At 42.7% G+C, this 12,347-nt stretch overlaps 1 pseudogene; it reads left to right on the forward strand.

The window, feature by feature from the left end:
* LOC138756351 (doublecortin domain-containing protein 1-like) overlaps positions 1-12,347 on the forward strand; it is a 340,682-nt pseudogene that overhangs the window by 59,392 nt on the left and 268,943 nt on the right.

Raw genomic sequence — 12,347 nt, forward strand, 5'->3', positions numbered from 1 at the left:
ATCAAATATTTAAAGATATTATGAATTTTTGAAGTGGAGTTAAAGGTTATTTTTTACATTCTAAAATTTGAGATGATGGATATGTTCATGATTTGATTTAATGAGAAAAATGTATATGACAAAGACTGATTTTACCTCTACTCATTGTTCAACCCTCCTGTGCAGCAATAGTAAAAGATCTGAGAATAATGCTTATAATTATATTGGTGATTTTAATTCTGGCAATGAATCAAGATTAAGGAACTGCTCACACTAACCATCTGAGACTCAAATCGTTACAGAACAATATTTAATTATTTAATTTTAGATAGGTGTGTTTGTCCTGCATATGATATTGTTTTTCTATATGTGTGTTATGTTTGGTTGTGTTGTCTGTATGTTTTCCATAAGGACCAGAGGACGCTGTTTCGTTGAGTTGTAGTTGTGCAATTGGATGATAATAAAGTTGAACTTGAACAAAACACTTTGCATAACTATTTTGGACCATCAGTATTCAACATCTTTCAAACAGTGATAATCTGAACAGCAGTTACAATAAAACTCTTCATTCCTGGCACTCTCGAGAATTTGACGGTGCTGGATTTGCAGGTTTTCCAAATATTGGACATTATTCCTGTCATACTCCAGCACAATTTTATTTCACTCTTAAATTAAACCCACTGAGTTTCAGATTGTAAACTTCAGAATGTATATTTCAGCTTGTCAAAGCCTACTCGCATTCCTGACACCACTCCCCAACCCCACCCCCACCTCCACCCCCTGTTCCCAAACTCAACCCCAGCTCTGGCCACATACATAGTCCACAGTTGGGGCTGCACTCAGGATCCTCAATCTGCCACACACTTCAATCATGCCCTGGATTCCCAGCTCACACAGTGAGTGAAATGGATGCCAAATTGTTGAGATTTCTGAACAAAATGGGAAGCTGATTATTTACTGTAGTTTGATTTTGGTTGTGAGGGCTCAGTGTTGATCAGGAAAAGGGGGCCTTTTATCTTGATGTAAGAAATCACTTCCAATCTCTTTTCAGTGCCAACCGCTCAGTCCAAGATTCCTCCCTGCTCCAGCTCCCTCAACAGCCCCTAAGGCTAGAGCTGGATGAGGTTCCCACCCTGGATGAGACATATAAGGCAATCGAACAACTGAAAAGTGGCAAAGCAGCAGGTATGGATGGAATCCCCCCAGAAGTCTGGAAGGCTGGCGGCAAAACTCTGCATGCCAAACTGCATGAGTTTTTCAAGCTTTGTTGGGACCAAGGTAAACTGCCTCAGGATCTTCGTGATGCCACCATCATCACCCTGTACAAAAACAAAGGCGAGAAATCAGACTGCTCAAACTACAGGGGAATCACGTTGCTCTCCATTGCAGGCAAAATCTTCGCTAGGATTCTACTAAATAGAATAATACCTAGTGTCGCTGAGAATATTCTCCCAGAATCACAGTGCGGCTTTCGCGCAAACAGAGGAACCACTGACATGGTCTTTGCCCTCAGACAGCTCCAAGAAAAGTGCAGAGAACAAAACAAAGGACTCTACATCACCTTTGTTGACCTCACCAAAGCCTTCGACACCGTGAGCAGGAAAGGGCTTTGGCAAATACTAGAGCGCATCGGATGTCCCCCAAAGTTCCTCAACATGATTATCCAACTGCACGAAAACCAACAAGGTCGGGTCAGATACAGCAATGAGCTCTCTGAACCCTTCTCCATTAACAATGGCGTGAAGCAAGGCTGTGTTCTCGCACCAACCCTCTTTTCAATCTTCTTCAGCATGATGCTGAACCAAGCCATGAAAGACCCCAACATCTTTGTTTAGGGAATCAAAAACTAAGGAACATAGATTTAAGATAAGAGGGGTAAAAATCCTGAGTGGCACATTTTTCACACAGATGGAGACAGGTGTGTGGAACAAAGTGGTAGAGGTGGTTATATGTGAAAAGACATTTAGACAGGTGAATGGATAATATGGGCCAAACGTAGGCAAATGGGTCAACCTTAGATTGGCCAAAGAGCCAGTTTCTGTGCAGCATATAATTATATGACTCTGTTTTTGATCATCTTGCTCCTCCAGAACTGATGGATGAATCTCAACTTCGTTCTCTCCCAACCAGCACTAAACCCTCTCTTCCCACCAAATATAATCCCACCATTATCAATGCAAAATTTTAAAATTTAGACATACAGCACAGTAACAGGCTCATTTGGCCCATGAACCCATGCCACCCAGTTACACCCAATTGACCTACACCTACGGTACATTTTGAAGGATGGGAGGAAGCCAAAGTACCAAGAGGAAACCGACGCAAACACGGGGAGAAAGCACAACTCCTTACAGACAGCGCGGGATTCGAACCTAAGTTCCAGTTGCTGGTGCTGTTAAAGCATTTCACTCACCACTATCTAACCACACCTGCCCTTGACTATTTTTTTCACATTCCGATTATTGGGAGCATCAATTGAGCTGTGACCCGCCAATTAAAAAAAAATTGATTAAGAATCTCTATAGCACTCTATTCTACAACTTGACAAAACCATTAAAATCATTTGATCTATTGGTTGCTTTTCTTTGTATTTTTATTTCTGTTTGCAGTTTTTAGATCAATGCTCTTCCAAAGATCAACTTAACATCCCCAGCAAGAATTTTGTATGACTGGCAGGGGAATCAAATTTCTGACCTCAATACAGGTATGTGATTGTTAGAATTGGTCTCTCCTTCAAGACACTGAAAAATCCTTATTTAGAGGATACTGAACTAAATACACCATATATGAAATTTTCAAATCCTCTCACTCCAGATCAAAGGTTTTAGTGAAAGTTGCTTGGAGAATTATGCCAATAGCCATAAGCTGAAATTTGAAGATTTTCACTTTGAGGTCTGAACCAAATAACAGTTGAAAATCTTTACTCTGAAAGTCCATAATTGAAAATTGGAATGTTTACTCATTCAATCTTCCCACTGTAATCGATCATGATTTTTCATAGCTTATTGTTTATCTAAAGTTTATACTTAAATCTCAATATTGTATACAAATAATTCTAACTTTTTACTTAAACCTAACTTTTAAATCATATTCTAAGCTGAAAACTAATGTATTTGCTCTAATAGCTGTAAATCCTTAAGCACATAATTGAATATAGTAAAACTCCTGTTAACCGGAATTCAAGCAACCAAGAGTCTCAAGTAACTGGCAAAAAAAAATCATGTAAAATAAGTAAGTAAATAATACAGAAGTTTAAAATTGGCACCACTCATTGTTATTTCACCAATCATGCACCATACAATCTCAAGGAACCAGAAAATTCACGTTTTCAGGATCTACCATTCCCCATAGGTGGCCAGATGGCAGGGGGTTTTCTGTTCTTCATTCTGCAAACACACTGCAAATCAATCAGACTGATTGAAACTCAAACAGTTTCCACTGAACTCATTGTACAACTTTATTTGTTTAGAAATTTAAAAAATTTGCTGGTAGTTGTACTGAGGAAATTAATTGATAATTGAACAGAAGCTTCTCTTGGAAAATCATTACTGAACCTAACCCAAAACCAAGGGTGACACATTTTGCTGAGTGGTTAGCACAATACAGTTGTTTTGCCAGAGATTGGGACTGGGGTTTGAATCCCACACTGCCTGTAAGGAGTTTGTACATTCTCCCCATATCTGTGTGGATTTTTCCCAGGGGCTCCAGTTTCCTCCCACTGTTCAAAACGCACTGGTAGTGTAAGTCAATTGGATGTAATTGGAATGCACAGGCTCGTGGGCCGAAAGGGCCTGTTACCACACTGTATGTCTAAATTTAAATGTAAAATAAAAAATAAAAATCTAAAACATCCAGGCTGCCGCTGTTTGAAATAAAGCTCACTGGATGATGGCTTTTCTAAAAGATGGAGAGAAATTGCCCTAGATAGTGAAAAAAATGCTGACTATATAACAGTGACACTCCTTTGGCTGCTATTAAATCATTTGCAATAAATAAGCTACGACCTGTTCGACAACAGCAGGCAAAGACATTGCATAGGAACGTGTTCAGTGTCCCAAATATCCCTAACAATCACATCTCTAGTTTTATATGTTCTGAAGAAATTTGACATTTATGTTGATTGTTGTGGATTTTTAAACATCTGTTCATAATAAACAAAGAGGGCTTTATTAATGCATTGCAAGTAATGAACAAGGAGTGGGGATAATTAGTCTTTGCAAATATATCCAAGGGTATGAATGGACAGAAGGATCTTGGGATTGAAATATGTAATCTATAAAAGTACTTCCTAAAACTATAAAATTGGCCAATAGAATTTTGTTTATTCTAATAATTGTATTTGGGGATTAGCATAAAATACTGTCCAGGTATCATATTTTAGTCCTCATCCACATGTTATATTTACAGTAGTTAAATCTTTCTTTTAAAATAGAAGGCACAAAAAAAATGAAGATATAGAAACATATCAAAATGCTGAATGCTGAGATGAAATTTTTATGTTCATCAATGAACCAAAACTCTTTTTATATAGGGGAGTGCTAGGCTGAATGTGGAATTCCTGTAGTTGCCGAGCTTATTGCTGCAGTAAATGTATTTTCACTTTATTACTTCACCTTTGGTAGCCTATGGGTGGAGCAGGAAATCCCTGTAATTCTACTTTGAAATCTGCGTTGAACCTGTACCAGGTTGGACTTCTTATACAGGTCAGTCACTATTCATTTCAATGAAGAGTAAAGTGGAGTGAAATACAGAAGTCTGCAGATGCTGTGATTGTAGTAAAAATACAATGTTGGAGAAATTCGGTAGATCACACTGTGTACTTTATATTGGTAAAGATAAAGATACATAACCAACCATTTGGTTCTGAGCCCTTTATCAAGGTATGAGTAAAATGGAGGCAGGCGCCTGAATAAAATAGTAGGGGATAGTTAATCTTTCCTAATTTATGTTTAATTGTTTTTAACTCTTTAAGTTACATTTCATATTTAAATAAAATTAATTTGAAAACATTTAATTTTTAGCTGCATCTTGACATTTTAATGATTTTGATTGTCTTTACATTGTGAATTAGAGACTTTCACAAACAATGCCTTATATTTTTCATAGACAATAACTTTAGTATATTGCTCATCCAGCTTTCTAAACTTTTCTGCTATTTTTGACATGATGGTTGGTTTTGTTCTCTACTGCACTATTGCCAATCATAGCTCAGCTTCAGGGAGTAAGTTCCTGCTCCTGTAAAAATAAGTGGCAGAGTGCAAGCACTGGCTGTTTACATCGTATCAGAAAGAAGCGAGGTCAGTGAACTTTCGCTAACCGTACATTAAAGGATATGGGGCAATGGTGATAGAATGCTGTTACATTGCAGATCAGCACCAAATTGTATCGTATAAATGGAACAAAGGAAATAAACATTCTAGTCTGGTATCCAGAAATTCTGATGAACTGTAGCGTAAGAATTAATGATGAATTAAGAAAATTATTGTTTAAGGCCAACAAGATTGGAAGGAGTTTTGATAACATTAGGGTGACACAGTTAGTGTAGGGGTTAGCACAACTCAGTTACAGCACCAGTGATCAGGACTGGGTTCGAATCCCGCGCTATCTATAAGGAGTTTGTACATACTCCACATGTCTGCGTGGGTTTCCTCCCACTGTTCAACAAAAAAATGTACCAGACGTTGCAGGTCAATTGGGTGTAATTAGGTGGCAAAGACTGGTGGGCTGAAAGGGCCTGTAACTGTGCTGTATGTCTAAATTAAAAAAAAATAAAATAAGGTTTTTTAAAATGATGAAGAGTCAATAAGTTGAGTAAGTGGCATGGAATTCTTAGTTTCCAATTAAGAATAGAGAGGTTGATCATTCTTTCTGGAAAAGAATGCTGGAGCATGGAATGCATTGCCAAGGAAAGAATTTAAGGGAAATTATGATTGCATCATTGGAATAGGGAAGTGTACAAGATCTGGAATGGAGATGTACAGTGGAATTAGTTTGGACTAAACCAGCAAAAATCTATAAAGTTGGTAGAGGGACACATCTTGCTGAGTGGTGCTGCCAGCTTTCAGCCACTTAAGTCTCTGTGAGTCTCAGAGTCCCATGGTCCAAGCGTTACTGTGTGACAGATGCTCGAGCATCTGTCACTACTCTCTGACGCTGAACTTCACATGGAGTCCAGTGGCAGAACCCCATTTTGCCCTGATTCCCCAACGCTTTCATGAGTTTTTAAATAAATTTATTTGGATAGAAGTACTTTTAAAGCATATATGTTCATTGGAATAGTTTGATAAAGCCCCTGAATACCAGGGATACCTTAACCCTTATGAAAGGTTAAAAATGGCTGGAATCCAAAGGGTTAAAAATGTTTTAAAGGAACATTTCCTGACTTTGACAGAAACCCTGTTCCCAGGTTTCAGGCCTTTCAGGCCATTCTGGGGAATGGATTCTCAGCAATATACTACCTAATGCTTACCTGGCTAAGCCTCACCTTCTGACTCACCTAACCCCCAGTCCCTGTCAGATATAGGTCTGTAAAACTGATTGATGAATGCGGATGGGAAGGGACTGCAGAAATAATCACAAAAGGGTGAAGTTGTGAAACTATCAGGCTTTTATTAACTAAAGAGTGGAACAACCATCAACCTCATTGATTGAAGCAAAGAGAAAGAGGGGAGTATGCAAGGGGCTATGGATAGGATCAGTCTCGGGAGAAGTGTCCAGCTGGCAGCAGCCAATCATGGCATAACAGTGGTTTACCACATCATCCTTCCTTTTTAAGAAGAGTCCTGCAGGGTGAGAAAAAAAAGAGAGGGTGATTTTAAATCTATAAGGGGGGGTCTCCTCTGCCGCAGCAAAAGACTTGGCAATGGTTGGAGCACTGCCATAGCATCCTGAGCAGCTTGTGAGATTGGCCTATTAACAGTTTGTCGAGGGGTGAGAACAGGTGGGTGGTGGGGGATTGTGGAGCTGGTGCATTGTTGTCGAAATCCGTGGCTATGGGTAGGGGGTGATCAGCTGCAGGTTCCAGGACCTCTAAGGTTGAAGTGGCGGGGGGGGGGAATGTTTGTTGAAAGTCACTGGTGGTCGGGGAAGCCCGCGATGGAGCAAGGTCCCGGATTGAGACCATGTCTTCGCACCTGTCTGAGAAGGCAACATAGGTAAGATGGAGGTTCGCAAAGAGAAAGTGGACCATCTCGACCGGTGGGTCAGTCTTAGATATCCTGACATGCTTCCAGAGCAGGACCAGTCCTGGGGAGGTAAACCAGGTGGGCAGCATTGTCCTTGACGCAGACTTCCTAGGGAAAGCAAACATCTGTTCTTGAGCAGTGTTGTTGGTGGCTGTTTCTAAAAGCGACCAGATGGAGTGGAGTGCATCTAGGAGGACTTCTTGCCATTGGGAGACAGGGAGACCCCGTAACCTCAGTGCCAGGAGGATGGTCTTTCATACCATGGCATTTTCCCTTTCCTCTTGCCCGTTGCCCCTAGGATTGTAGCTGGTGGTCCTGCTTGTGGTGATGCCCTTGGCCAGCAGGTACTGCCACCACTCATGATTCATGAATGATGTCCCTCGGACACTGTGGATGAAGCCAGAGTACCCAAAAAGCGTGATATTACAGAGGGCCTTGATAACTGTGGATGTAGTCATACCTAGGCATGAGATGGTGAAGGGGAAATGGGAGTATTCATTGATGTTTGTAAGGAAGTAGACATTCTGGTTGTAGGAGGGGAGGGGTCCCTTGAAATCAAAGCTGAAGCGCTCAAAGTGGTGGGTAGCTTTGACATGATGCACTTTGTCCAGCCAGTAGAATTAAGGTTTTCATTTTGTGCAGACCTGGCAGAGCATGGTAGATTCTGAGATGTGATAAAATGGAAAAGTCTTGTAACTCCGGGGTGGCAAAGGTCATTGTGGAGAACCTGCAATCTGTCCATTTGCACACTAGCACAGGGAATAGAGCATCTGGGGGCTCATTAAGTTTGCCGAGCCGATAGAGAATGTTATAGTTATAAGTATATATCTCAATTCTCCACCTGAGGATTTTATCATTCTTGATTTTGCTTCTTTGCTTATTACTAAAAATGATTGTGACTGCTCACTGATCTGTGAGGAGGGTGAACCATTTCCCGGCAAGATAGTAGCCTCCAATAGTGTACAGCCTCCATGAAGGCCTGGGCTTCCTTTTCAACAGAGGAGTGGCGAATTTCAGAGTCTTGGAGGCTACATGAGAAAAAGGCGATGGGTCTGCCCGCTTGATTGAGTGTGGCAGCCAGGGCAAAGTCAGACGCATCGCTCTGTACTTGGAATGGTGTGGATTCATGTATGGCATGCATGGTTGCCTTAGTGGTGTCGTCTTTAATACTGCTGAATGCAGCTTGGGCTTCTACTGGCAGGGGAAACGTGGTAGCTTTGACCAATGGGTGAATCTTGACTGCATAGTTGGGGACCCATTGAGCTTGGTATAAGAAGAACTCAAGGTATCTCTTCAGAGCTTTGAGGGTATGTGGAAGGGGTAGCTCCATCAGTGGATGCATGTGGTCCTGGTCGGGACCAATGACGCTGTTCTCGACCACGGAGCCAAGTATGGCTAGTCGTGCTTTCTGCCACACACATTTATCCTCGTCATAAGTAAGGCTCATGCATTTTTCTGCCCGGAGGAACTTGCGGAAGTTCGCATCATGATCCTGCAGGTCGTGGCTGCAAATAGTTACATTATATAGGTATGGGAAGGTGGCCTGTAGGTTGTAGCGGTCCACCATGCAGTCCATCTCCCACTGGAAGACAGCGACCCCACTTGTGAGGTGGCCATCTGCCTCAAATGCTGTATACTGGCTGTCCTCTGGGCAGATCATGAGTTAGTGAAAAGCCGACCAGGTCAATCATGAAGAATACCCAATATTGTGCACCCTGGTTGACCATATTGGAAATGCAGGGAAGGGGGTAAGCACCGGTTGATGGTCTGGCTGTAGTCTATGACCATCCTGTTCTTCTCTCTGTTCTTTACCAGAACCACCTTGACCCTCCAAGGGCTATTACTAGCTTTGATGATGCCTTTGCCAAATAAGCATTGATCCTCCGCCTTAATGAATGCCATGTCAGCCGCCCAGTATCGTCTACTTCTGGTGGCCACCAGCTTGCAACCGGTGGTGAGATTTGCGAATAGTGAGGGGGTTTGACCTTGAGGGTCGAGAGACCACATGTCACCTGCAGGGGCGGCCATCTGTGAACTGTTCATTGCACACAGTGAGGGAGGTATCGAATCACAGGGTGACTTTCTGAAGTTGGCACTGGAAATCCAGCCTCAAAGCAAGGGAGCACAAAGATGTGGCATAACGAGCAGTCTGAAGTGTTTGTAGATTACGCCTGCAACAGTCAGGGTCACTATGCAGGACCCATGGGCGGCTACCGTGTATGATTTGATTGTGAATGATATCCTGTGTTTGGCAGGCCATATTTTAAGGGACAATTGTTTAGCAGTATCAGGGTGGATGAAGCTTTCTGTACTCCCACTACCGAATAAATAGTTGATAATGTGTCCATTTACCTGGATGTTCATCATAGACCTGGTGAGTTTGTTCACTTCCTCCTGGTTCAGGGAAATGAAGGCTGGTATGGATTCATTGACTGAGTTTGATGGGTGCTCAAGCATCCGAGATGACTGCCCTTGGCCCCAAGATGGCTGGCTTCGACCACTTGTGGCATCGTATGCCTGGTAAAATGGCATTTGGAGCACAATCCAAAATGGCGGCGCATGTGATTCGCACATGATATCGCTGGTGTGCAGTGAAGATGTGCCAATCGCACATGCAGTGCTGATAGATTTTGCAGATGGTTTGGACTTGCAAACTTTGGTGTAATGCCCCTTTATCCGGCAGCTGGAGCACACTGCATCCTCGGCAGAGCAGAGTAGTGCTGACTCTACCCGCAGAAGTAGCATTTGGAGGGATCCCCCACAATGGGGGCCAAGGTTAGATCACTAGAGTAATGGGATGGTGTAGGGGGCGGGGTGGTGCCCCGTCCCAGGATAGCAGTACTCACGGTGACCAAGTGGCTGAGTAGCCAAAGTTCAAACATATTCGGGGCATCTGGTGACTGAGGGTTGATGTCAAGCTTCTCAGGATTTAGGTCCTGTTCCATGCTTTTTGAAATTTTTAGTTTATAAAATTGATGTACCATCAATAATCACAAAAGGCTGAAATTGTGAAAATACCAGGCTTTTATTAACTAAAGTCTGGAACAACCATCAACCTCATTGACTGATCAAAGCAAAGAGAAAGAGGGAGCATGCAAGAGGGCTATGGTTAGGATCAATCTCGGGAAGCATGTCCAGCTGGCAGCAGCCAATCATGGCATAATATGTGGTTTACCACAATCTAGTACTCCATTTTTCCATTTTGCCTACACTAACCCTTTGTTTAAAATCGTTGACCGTATGCCTTTATATCAGCTATATCCTAACAATGAATTATTATAGAAGGTTGTGTATCTGATCATGGCACATGGATGCTGTCAGCTTTAATTTGAGACTAAAGATTCTTCAAAATATTTCATCACCTGTGGCATGAAGCATGATTGCACCTTGCCATCTGCAGTGGACTGGATACTGCAGTGTGCAATTGGCGAAGATTTCCTGGCCACCTTAAACAGACAGCTAAAGTCTCCTTGACAGCTGAATTGTAAAACAAAGTCCAATTTGGTCTAAAACATAATTGGGCAGAGAAAAACAGCTAATGACTCGCAAGTAGAAGCAGTTCTGAAATGGTAAAGTTAATCTGTTTCAAGACCTGCTGAGTTGCTCCAGCATTTCTGTATTTTTATCAAAATCACAGCATCCACAGACTTTTGTGTTTCAATCCAATGTTTATTCAACCACCTTTGCTGAAAAATCTGACTGCAATAATACAGATATTAAAAAATAAATACCTGTTGCTTGTGGGTGCACAACTGCTTCAGAGACATCTTTCATCCTTCAGCATCATTCTGACATACATACAGACATATAGCACAGTAACAGTCCCATTTGACCCACAAACCCATGTAGCCCAAATACATCCAATTGACCTACAACCCTGGTACATTTTAAAGAATGGGAGGAAACCAGAGCACCCGGAGGAAATTCATGCAGACATGGGGTGAATATACAAACTCTTAATAGACAGTGCTCTTTGCAGACGATGCTGCTTTAGTTGCCCATTCAGAGCCAGCTCTCCAGCGCATGACGTCCTGTTTTGCGGAAACTGCCAAAATGTTTGGCCTGGAAGTCAGCCTGAAGAAAACTGAGGTCCTCCATCAGCCAGCTCCCCACCATGACTACCAGCCCCCCCACATCTCCATCGGGCACATAGAACTCAAAATGGTCAACCAGTTCACCTACCTCGGCTGCACCATTTCATCTGATGCAAGGATCGACAAAGAGATAGACAACAGACTCGCCAAGGCAAATAGCGCCTTTGGAAGACTACACAGAGTCTGGAAAAACAACCACCTGAAGAAGCACACAAAGATCAGCGTGTACAGAGCCGTTGTCATACCCACGCTCCTGTTCGGCTCCGAATCATGGGTCCTCTACCGGCATCACCTACTGCTCCTAGAACGCTTCCATCAGCGCTGTCTCCGCTCCATCCTCAACATTAATTGGAATGACTTAATCACCAACATCGAAGTACTCGAGCTGGCAGAGTCCGCAAGCATCGAATCCATGCTGCTGAAGACCCAACTGCGCTGGGTGGGTCACGTCTCCAGAATGGAGGACCATCACCTTCCCAAGATCGTGTTCTATGGCGAGTTCTCCACTGGCCACCGAGTCAGAGGTGCACCAAAGAAGAGGTACAAAGACTGCTTAAAGAAATCTCTTGGTGCCTGCCACATTGACCACTGCCAGTGGGCCGATCTCGCCTCCAACTGTGCATCTTGGCACCTCACAGTTCGGCGGGCAGCAACCTCCTTTGAAGAAGACCGCAGAGCCCACCTCACTGACAAAAGACAAAGGAGGAAACACCCAACCAACCAATTTTCCCTTGCAACCGCTGCAACCGTGTCTGCCTGTCCCGCATCGGACTTGTCAGTCACCAACGAGCCTGCAGCTGACGTGGACATTACCCCTCCATAAATCTTCATCCGCGAAGCCAAGCCAGTGCTGGATTCAAACCCCAGTTGCTGCTGCTCTAACAGCATTGTGCTAACTGTTATGCGAACCATGCTGCCCTGATAAAGCCCATGAACAATTGTTCATTTCTCCTGCATTAAAGTTTCCATGACATGTCAATGATTATATTTTTTAAAGAGGAAATGGAGCCATTTCAAATAATATGATTTAACACAGAGCTCCATCATCAAATGTAGTCTCTGGTATTGTCTGAAATCATGAACACCAGGA

The sequence above is a fragment of the Narcine bancroftii genome, chromosome 1 (assembly GCF_036971445.1).
Source record: "Narcine bancroftii isolate sNarBan1 chromosome 1, sNarBan1.hap1, whole genome shotgun sequence".
Lineage (NCBI taxonomy): Eukaryota > Metazoa > Chordata > Chondrichthyes > Torpediniformes > Narcinidae > Narcine > Narcine bancroftii.